The 10,898-nt window shown below is 40.9% G+C and overlaps 1 non-coding gene across 1 annotated transcript; it reads left to right on the forward strand.

The window, feature by feature from the left end:
* The first annotated feature begins 7,844 nt into the window (after positions 1-7,844).
* Positions 7,845-7,917, forward strand: TRNAE-CUC (transfer RNA glutamic acid (anticodon CUC)). Its single transcript has one exon. It is a non-coding gene; the product is annotated as a tRNA-Glu (tRNA).
* The last annotated feature ends 2,981 nt before the right edge of the window (positions 7,918-10,898 follow it).

A 10,898-nucleotide genomic window follows, 5' to 3' on the forward strand; every position in this document is an offset into this window, starting at 1 on the left:
TCATCCCCTCTTCTCCTGCCTTCAATCTTTCCCAGCATCAGGGTCTTTTCAAATGAGTCAGCTCTTCGCATCAGGTAGCCAAAGTATTGGAATTTCAGCTTCAGCATCAGTCCTTCCAATGAATATTCAGGACTGATTTCCTTTAGGATTGACTAGTTTGATCTCTTTGCAGTCCAAGGGACTCTCAAGGATCTTCACCAACACCACAGTTAAAAAGCATCAATTCTTCAGTGTTCAGCCTTCGTTATGGTCCAACTCTCATATCCATACATGACTACTGGAAAAACCATAGCTTTGACTCTACAGACCTTTGTCAGCAAAGTAATGTCTCTGCTTTTTAATATGGTGTCTAGGTTTTTCATTTTTCCAGTAGTCATGTATGGATGTGAGAGTTGGACTATAAAGAAAGCTGAGTGTCGAAGAATTGATGCTTTTGAACTGTGGTGTTGGAGAAGACTCTTGAGAGTCCCTTGGACTGCAAGAAGATCCAACCAGTCCATCCTAAAGGAGATCAGTCCTGGGTGTTCATTGGAAGGAATGATGTTGAAGCTGAAACTCCAATACTTTGGTCACCTCATGCGAGGAGTTGATTCATTGGAAAAGACCCTGATGCTGGGAAGGATTGGGGGCAGGAGGAGAAGGGGACGACAGAGGATGAGATGGTTGGATGGCATCACCGACTCGATGGACATGGGTTTGGGTAAAGTCTGGGTGTTGGTGATGGATAAGGAGGCCTGACGTGCTGCAATTCATGGGGTTGCAAAGAGTCAGACACGACTGAGCGATTGAACTGAACTGAACTGAAGTTGGTCATAGCTTTTCTTCCAAGGAGCAAGCATCTTTTAATTTCATGACTGCAGTGACCATCTGCAGTGATTTTGGAGCCCAAGAAAATAAAGTCCCTCACTGTTTCCATTGTTTTCCCATCTATGTGCCATGAAGTGATGGGACTGGATGCCATGATCTTAGTTTTCTGAATGTTGAGTTTTAAGCCAGCTTTTTCACTCTTCTCTTTCACTTTCATCAAGAGGCTCTTTAGTTCGTCTTCGCTTTCTGCCATAAGGGTGGTGTCATCTGCATATCTGAGGTTATTGATATATCTCCCAGAAATCTTGATTCCAGCTTGTGTTTCATCCAGCCTGGCATTTCGCATGATGTACTGTGCATATAAGTTAAACAAGCAGGGTGACAATATACAGCCTTTACGTATTCCTTTCCCAATTTGGAACCAGTCCATTGTTCTATGTCCAGTTCTAACTGTTGCTTCTTGACCTGCACACAAATTACTAGGCTCTGATGAGAATAAAATTTTCTATTAAGAACTGATGATGAGACACATTTTCCATACCAATTTCTGACTCTATATGCTTCTAATTTTGTTTTTCCTCCACTTCTCATATTCTTACAGTGCTGGACTATGAAATACTTTCTTGTTGCAAGGCAACTCCTTCCCCACACCTTCACAGCACAACACTAAGTAGCCAACTGGCAATAGGAGAGTTCTTGGAAGCCTTCCCACAGCTGAACACCTAGGCTAATTCTCCTACTAAATAAACACCCACTATACACTTCTGGAAGTGACTGTGAAACAAATAAACATATCTTACTAAATTCTACCCCCAACTCAACTTCCTCTTAGCTGGATCCACACATTCATGGCCTTTCCAGTGTGACCCTATGCAAGAGAAAGAACAGTGGAAAGAATGTTTGCGTGGAAAGGGACCATAATCTCAAACAATATGTTTTTTATTTTTTTTTATTTTTTATTTTTCAAACAATGTTTAAAATATTTCATTTTGAAAATTCTATAGCTATGACTTTGCAAGTGAATGGCCCTGAAGTTAAAATGGTAAATCTTCATTGATTCTGAGTCCTAGTGGCTCCACAGATGGTTGTGTTGTGGGGGTGACAGCTCAGAGGAAATAGATGGTTGTACAGTACTCTGAGCTTCAGAAACAGCAGTATGGCATTTCCAGCTCCTTTGAAACTGGAGATGTGAATTCTGGTTTGGGTTTCAGAGAACACAAATTATTCACTCAGCTATCCATCAAGACACCAAAAAAAAAAAAAACCCTGAATTCTATCATCAAGAGACTCCGCTAAAATATATGGCTGAAAAACAAGCCGCAGTCCCTGCCCTTACAGGACCCAGAGTCTAGTGGAGAAGACAAAAAATACATAATGTAAGACAAACTGCATTGGAAGGACAAAGGAAACAGAATTCCAAGTTCAAGTCCAAACGTTCAAACCATGGGCTTATGCAACTGAGTAATGACCTCTGGCAGTATTCACCTCACAAGACTAATATAAGGATTAAGGGAGATATAAACTATATAAAATTGACTAAATATAAGATTTTCTTTAAATATCACTCCCTAAAAGCAAAAACAATCTTATTCTTTTACATATCTACTTTTGTTCTAATGCTCAATAAATCTCTGTTCAAAGTAGTATAATAAATAGCAGGGTGAATAAATAAAAATATAAGAAGAGATGTGAGGGCTTCCCAGAGAACATCTGACTTTACCCAAGACTTGCAAGACGGTTTGAACACAGTAAAGAGATACCAATAATGTATCGGACAAGAGTCTTTCAAAGACAAGAGGAAGAAACCCAACTCTAATGGTGTCAGCAAAAAAAGAGGGGAAAGTTGGCTAATTGAACTGAGAAGTCCGGGGCAAACCTGGCTCTCCATTGCTGGAATCCTGGTATCCAAACAACATTGCCAGAATCAGTCTCTCTCCACTGCCCAGCCTGCTTTTCTTCTTGTTGGCTTTATTCCCAGGCAAGCTCTCCCCACACCATGGCAAATGCTCACCTTCAGCTTCAGGTTTTGTTGTTTAGTTGCTCAGTAATGTCCACCTCTTTGCAACCCCGTGGGCTTTACCCTGCCAGGCTCCTCTCTCTGTCCATGGGATTTTTTTCAGGCAAAAATACTGGAGTGGGTGTTGCCATTTCCTTCTCCAGGGGATCTTCCCTACCCAGGGACTAAACCTACATCTCCTGCTTGGCAGGTGGATTCTTTACCACTGAGCCACCTGGGAAGCCCTTGGCTTCAGGTTTACATGGGCCCAAGTCTGCCATCTCTGTAGAAGGATTCTCAGATATGGAATATGCAGATTGGACCACCCGTGAAGCTGGCTGGAGGAGTGGTACCAGAAGGCATTTCACTCACTCTGAATCTCAACTGAGAATAGGGAATGGGAGCCTCCCTTAAAAAACCCAGGAGCTAAGTAGAAGGAAGAGACTGCTGTGGAATTCTACAAAGCACATTCCAGGTAGAGAAGAAAATAAGAGCCAGAGCTCAAATGTTTGCTGAGTATGTACTGCCCTGCTGTCTGGGAGGACACAAAGGTGAGGGAGCTGTGATTCTGGCCTCCAGTAAGGGAGGTAAAGCATGTCGGAAAAATAAGCGACCATAATCCAAGATAGGAAGTGAGTAAAGCCCTAAAAAGGTCGGTAGATGCCATTCATCAGAGGAGGCAGAGATCTCTTTCAGATCAAATTGGAAACCTTTTAAAAAAGACATGGCACCTGAGTTGGATTTCGACAGAATATGTAGGAAAAACGGTGTTCACAAATTATCTGAATATGAAAATATCGCAAAAGCAGTCCTAGAACTTCCAGTCATTTCTCAAATCATCATTATGGTCAAAGATTAGAGTGGGAAAAGGCCAATAAGAAGGGCTGTAGGGTGATTTGTGTTGTGGCAAGATATTGTCTGGGCTAAAATCTCCCTTTTAAATTTTAAGTAATTATATACTCTTGCATTTGTTCCTTTATTTCTCAATTTAAGTAGACTTTTTTCTTTGATTGAGGTAAAATTCACACACGTAAAATCAACCATTTTAAAATGTACAATTCAGTATCACTAAGTACATTCACAAAGTTGTTCAACCATCAACTCTATCTAGTTCTAAAACATGCTCTCTCCCTAAAGTGAAAACCCCAAACCATTACACAGCCACACCCTGTTATCCCATCCTCCATATCATCAAGTGTCTGGCAACCACTGATCTGCTTTTTTCTTTATGGATGTATGAAATACATCATACTGCTGCTGCTGCTAAGTCGCTTCAGTCGTGTCCGACTCTGTGCGACCCCATGGACGGCAGCTCACCAGGCTCTGCCGTCCCTAGGATTCTCCAGGCAAGAATACTGGAGTGGGTTGCCATTTCCTTCTCCAGTGCATGAAAGGGAAAAGTGAAAGTGAAGTTGCTTAGTCGTGTCCGACTCTTAGCGACCCCATGGACTATAGCCCACCAGGCTCCTCCGTCCATGGAATTTTCCAGGCAAGAGTACTGGAGTGGGGTGCCGTTGCCTTCTCCATACATCATACAAATGGTATTATATAGTATGTAACTTTTGTCTTTTTTTTTTTAACTTAATGTAGTATTTTCAAGTTAACAGGACCTCAGTTGATATTCCTTCCCATATCCTATAATGTGGGGCTACATACATATGGACTCTATACCTAAGTTCCACTGTCTAACAATTGTCCTGTGATGGGCCTTCTGCCATGTAATATCCACTCACCCTGGTAGTCAGTATACCCCCAGGGATCATGTCTTAAGAACTTCTTCAGGCTCTTCTATAGTTATAAGCAAGTATTCACTTGACATACAATGTTTGATAAGCTAGCCGGTTGCATATTGGGTGTTTGCAGACTCCAAAATATATTCTTTGACCAAGCAGAACACCTTCTTCAAGAACAATCAGTCAAAGAAAAGCCCACAAGTAGGCAGAAAGAACATCAGCTCAGTTTTCAATCTCTAGGTCTTTACCCTTTATCACAGAATTTAAATTTCAAAGGGTTCTTAAAGAACATCCATTGTTTTTTAGATCATGAAACTCAGGCCCAAAAAGCTTAAAAAAAAATCACCCAAGACCGTACAGGTAGAGCATCAGAGCCCATTCAAAAGCTCAGAAATTTTCAGTCTAAATTCAGTGCACTCTGATATGACCTAGTGTCCAATACTTTTCTCTCTAGAAGTAAGAACCAAATGTAAAAAGGCAGCAGATCTAAAAAAATACCTCTCAATCCTACAAAGAGATGAGAGGAGATTCATTTTTTTTTTTAATCTGTGCAAATCATAAAGGGAGTAACAATGCAGTTTACAAGGAAAGAGAAGCTAAGGTGTCAAACAGCAATTTTGATCTTAAATTATAAGCACATGAGTGAACGGGCAATGCATTCTGTCATGTAAAAATTTGGAGCTACCATTGGTGTTCTTTCTCCCTGTATGGGGTTTCTCTTTGTCAGTATGGCTTAGATCTTACTTTATAGCAATGATGATCTGTGTCCTGCCATCTCATTTTGCTCCCAAGGGCACTAAATGTAACCAACCCAGCGATGAGGGAGAGGGTGGGAATAGGGGACAATGTTTAGGATTCGGTGGTGAGGGCATCTGACTCATTCTGAGCAGCTAAACTGCTGTTCTTCCTCTCCAAAACTACCTCTTGTAAATGGGAGCTCAGATCCTTCTAGGTAGAACTGCAAGCCTGTAAATACCATGTCAGGATCTTGATTTTTTTTTTTTGTAACATAAAGTTAATGATGCTTAAAATATGCACAATATGTACCCCTGTGGAACACTGAATTATCTTGATGTCTGAACTTCTGGGGATGGTCTATAAAGAAAATAATTCAGAAGTGAGTGGAAATAGACGAAACTGTAAAACGCAATTAGGATGGGGGGCAGGGAAGACCCAGGTGTATGCGCAGCAGCACCAAGGGGAAAACAAACCAGGGCCCTGATGGGCTCATCTTTGTCTTTTAATCTCATCTTTGAAAGATTCACTTCCTGGATTTTTGCCTGAGAGCTTCATGAGCGCATTTCCTTGAGATGATTTACTTCTTTTTAACTCAAGGAAAAGGTGCTTTCAAAAACAAGCCAACTAGACTGTTTTCTCCCTGCAGAGCCACAGCACTCAAACCCTCCGCACCTAAAACAAACAAATAAACAAACAAAAAACAAATCTTCTAACTAATATTTAGGCTTTTAAAAGCAAGCCTCCCCAGGATAATCATTTGCACCTTCCTTCAGCCACACATAATACAGACTTTATTCAGCAAATAGCAAAGTCGTTTCCCGGTGAGTCAAAGGTCACTCTTTGCTGTATTAATAGCTGCTCTGGGAGGGTCAGTGTTGTGCTATCCTACATTTTTTCCAAGGCCTGGAGATGCAATTTCCTACAATCTGCAGGCAATTTCCCACCAATTTTCTTGGGGAGCTAATAGGCTGTGACAGGAGATGGAGCTAGCAAACAGCAGGCGGCTTCAGAAAAGACAAATTGCATCTCTGCCACCTAACTGGGCAATCTAGATCGACAGAGTTTATAGCTTTGTAGTGTTATTGGGCCCCATGCTAACAGCAAATCATTCACGCTGCTCGCTGAATTTCATATTCCCTTCCTTCTGAATTTGTTATTGCCACATATCACTCTGTAGCACTTTCCCTGGAAATTGCAATAAAAAGGGGAATCACATATATATTAGTGACTTAAACACCTTCCAAATTGCTTACCAGAAATTATTAGCATTCAATAATTTCTGTTTAGGGGTTTAGGGCTACACCAACCAGTTTTAAGTGATGGGATAGGAAAGTTGGAAAGAAAAATCAAAATGGAATGGATAACAGGTTGAAATCTTTGGGCGAGCACAGAGAGATTATTTCTTTTTTCAAACAGGCCCATGCGCTTGTGCACAGTCAAATGTATTTCAACAAATAATATAAACATCTGTAAAACATGCCCACAAGGCTGATTTATGCTTTGTCTGGACTGCTTTTTAAAAAGTTAATAGTTTAATATAGCAGTCGAAATGCTTTTCTTGCAGGAAGGAGGACCCCCTTCCAGGGCCCGAAACTGGGCTCTTATCTAACACTCCGAAGTGAATTGTCAGAGGAGACACATGTGCTGACAAAGCAAGAGATTTTATTGGGAAAGGGTACCCGGGCAGAGAGCAGTAGGGTAAGGGAACCCAGGAGAACAGCTCTGTCACGTGGCTTGCAGTCTCTGGTTTTATGGTGATGGGATTAGTTTCCGGGTTGTCTTTAGCCAATCATTCTGACTCAGAGTCCTTCCTGGTGGTGCACACCTTGTTCAGCCAAGATGGATGCCAGATAGGAAGATTCTGGGAGGTGGTCGGACATGTGGTGTCTCATTTTGACCTTGCCTGAACTCTTCCGGTTGGTGGAGGCTTATTAGTTCTATGTTCCCTACCAGGACCTCCTGTCCTAAAACAACTCATGCAAATGGTTACTATGGTGCCTGGCCAGGGTGGGCGGTTTCAATCAGTGTGCTTCCCCTAACACTTTCATAGAATTAAACATAAACACCCATATTTTAATTTAAATATTTTTTTCTTATTACTAAGTCATACAGGTTCAACCTAAAAGAGTAAGAAAAGACAAGAGAAGGAAATTAAAAGTCTGATTAAAGAAACAACTAGTCACTGCACCCACTCAGGCATTTTTGTTTTTATTAATTTACAAAAGATCTACTCTGTACCAGGTGTGGCACAAAAGTGAATGAGACCAGCTCTTGCTGCTGGGGATTTCATAGTCTAGCAACCAGACATGCAAACAGATAAACTGGAAGACACTTTTCCACTGCTGTCTGAATGGCACTTTTGAAGAAAGGAGGAACAGACTGCCTGCAAAAGTAAGCTGAGGTGAGTAGGAAAACTCAGTTGGAGTTAAATAGTGCAGGTGGATAAACAGCAGAGAGTCAGAGTCAGCTCTGCTTCCTTACAGTGGTTCTACTTCAGAAGATCAGTATGGAAATAGGAACCAGGGTACTCTTGTCACTTGAGACTATCACTTGGAAAAGATACAGGGAATTCCCTGGTGGTCCAGTGGTTAGGACTCCGCTCTCTCACTGCTAAGGGCCCAGGTTCCATTCCTGGTCAGGGAACTAAAATCCGATAAGCTGCCCCCCCCATCCCAGAAAAAAAAGGACACAAGCTATAAATTTTTGTACAACACAGTCTAGATTGTAATGATTAAACTGATAGCACCATAATATCAGGGTAATTACACCCTCACCTCAGCTTAAGAAGGTTGGAGCCAGCCTTAGGTTACAGGGGCCCACACAGCAAAGGGTGTTGAGCAGAGTAAGTGCCAGAGACACAAGCAGAATTCCTAGTTAAGGAATCTCATTCCTAAATGATAGTTATTGCCAAAAACTTAAGCTAGGTATGGTTTTAAAAAATATATTCCAGGAAGGCTAATTGCCAATCACTTCCTAAAGATTAGGAAGCGCCTGCTCTTCACAGATCCGTAAAACTGAAGCAGAAACACTTCCCATTTCTCTGAGCTAGATAAGGCTGGAAGGACTGTGTAGTTTCTACAAAATTTCCCACTGCCTCCAGAAGTAGTGTTATGATGCTTTCTTTTTCAGCTCATTAGCACATCGGGTATGCATAAAGGTAAGCAAAAAGGAAGACCTCTAATGGGGAAAAGGAATATGTTTTGGTGTGGAACTTTTGGGATTCTGGGATTTTCGCAGTTGATTTAAGCAGAATACAGTCTGCGGTACTGGAGGACAGGAAGGGGAGGGAGATTCACCCAATAGAAATTAGAAAGGTTCAAGCAAGATCTCTGCTTTAAATTATCTCTTTCACTTGCTGGTTGTGCGATTGTAAACTTCATTATCTGTGTTTGTTCCTATCCCCAAGGCTTGTTTCAATGACCATAAGCCTTAAAGACAGAATGTGTTTTTAATCTCAAGGATTCAGAGTGAAGCCCATAATAATCGTCCATATATACCGATTGACTTCGGCCCCTTAAATAAAATGCAAATAACCCCTTGTATAAGCCAGACATTATCCATGTGTTGGAACCAGAGAAGGTTCCAACTGAACAGGTATGAGCAAAGACCCCCAGCATCTGCTTATTAGATTCTCCTGCAGAGCTAGTTTTGAAAACCCCTGGGATAGTTATAGGGTGAGAAGGGTGGAATGGACACCACATGCATACCCACAGCAAATCTCTAAGGACAGCAATGATACATAGTGGAGAAAGCAAGAGAAAGGGTCTTCCATTTATAACCACACTTTACATCTTATGAGCAATAGGAACTGAACCATGCGACCTAGTCAGAACACTCTATCTCGTTATTTGTTGTAGTGCAAGCAGTTGAAAAGGTCACAGGAGGTAATGCTTGTGAGACCCACCCCATAATGGCCAGCACCTGGCAGTGGGGGCCTGGAAGAGATGGCAGCTCTTCCTTCTCCTCCTAAGCTGGCAATGGATGTTACATTCCCTGCTGCCCAAGCCATCTCTGAGAAGTTCAAAGCTTCTCCTAGGTCTCAAGTTTCCACAAAGATTCGGCCCAAGCACTGAGAATAGTGTTTTCTCTTCAACCTCCCTCTTCCCAACCTCTGTCATTGCATTTCTCTTGGGCATAAATTTCAAATGGATAAGCCATTATGGAATATTATTGCTCCATGAGTGAATACCTTCAGTTCCTTCTTGCCATTTCTAGACATATTGTTATTGTGTTAGTCACTCAGTCGTGTCCGACTCTTTGCAACCCCATAGACTGTACCCTGCCAATCTCCTCTGTCCATGGGATTTTCCAGGCAAGAATACTGGAGTGGGTTGCCACTCCCTTCTCCAGGGGAACTTCCTGAAAATGGATTGAACCAGGGTCTCTTGCATTGCAGGCAGATTCTCTACCACCTGAGCCAGACATAACTGCTTTTAATCAGATTCTGCACCAATTCTTGTATGCTACATTCACTTCTGTTTCCGTAAGTATCAGAAAAGTGAACCCTAAAATTCATACCACTAGAACCCTAAAATACAAAATGGCACCTCGTGGCTTGAAAGAGTCAAAGGGCTTGACCCAGCATTTCACTTGCTGCTTCAGGAATTAAGTAAGGAAGAGAATATAGTTCATTAAATTTCTTAGAAAAGTTAAGGACTTGTCCAAGATCACACAGCATTTTGAATTTTCCTCAATTACAAAGTTAAAAGAAAAATGTATGCAAATATTTTCATGACTTTCAGGGACTTAAACACAGTGTACAGACCTGTGACTCTTCTGAGAATATCCAAGAATTAGAAATAAACTAGGAAAGGTCACTGGTGAGACAAAAATTCCATCTTTCATTTCTGCTTGAACTTTAATACTAAATGCATATCAGTTACTGAATCTAAGAATATTTAGAAAGAAATAATGTTGAATAAAATTAGTAAGGCTTGTAATTTTTCATAATATGAATAAATGAGATAGGATTAAAAATATTTCCTACTTAAATTAAGGCTGTCCAGTGGGAAAGAAAATTAGTTTATGCTTAGTAGAAAGATACATAAAATTTTACTATAATTCAGCCCTAAGGAATTTTTTAATTACCTCAGTAATGAAAAATGTTAAAATTACTGTGAGCGCCTGTGCTGGGATCTTTCAACACCCATTCCTTAGCTTTAAACCACTTGCCATTTTAATATCCAATTTCATAAATATTACATTTCCAAAATGTTTGGCTGTTCAGAAGATAGGAGTGAATGCAAGATAACATCTAGCAATAGCTTGCACTCAACAAGGAAGGAATATCCATGAACTGTGCAGATCCAACTGGGTTTAAATGCCAGCCAGTCATTTCTTAATCAGGAGCAGTGACAAAATCACAAATTCCATTGCTGCTGTGTCTTCAGAATTAGGTCCAACAAATCAAAAATAACAACTTTCACTAGTTTATGTGGTCTGGCAAAGGATTAAGCCAAAAAAAAAAAAAATATTTTCCCAATCAGCAAATGTTCCTGTGAATGGATTGGCCAACAACCCCCAGTTCATTTCTTTGAATTATATCTTGCATGCAATCCCATTTTTCCAATGATCCATTAGTTAACCAGAAATACTGTACATATTTTAATGGGTTAGAAGACCTT

This window comes from Giraffa tippelskirchi, chromosome 1 (genome assembly GCF_054371585.1).
Source record: "Giraffa tippelskirchi isolate mGirTip1 chromosome 1, T2T-mGirTip1v1.2.pri, whole genome shotgun sequence".
In the NCBI taxonomy this organism is placed as follows: domain Eukaryota; kingdom Metazoa; phylum Chordata; class Mammalia; order Artiodactyla; family Giraffidae; genus Giraffa; species Giraffa tippelskirchi.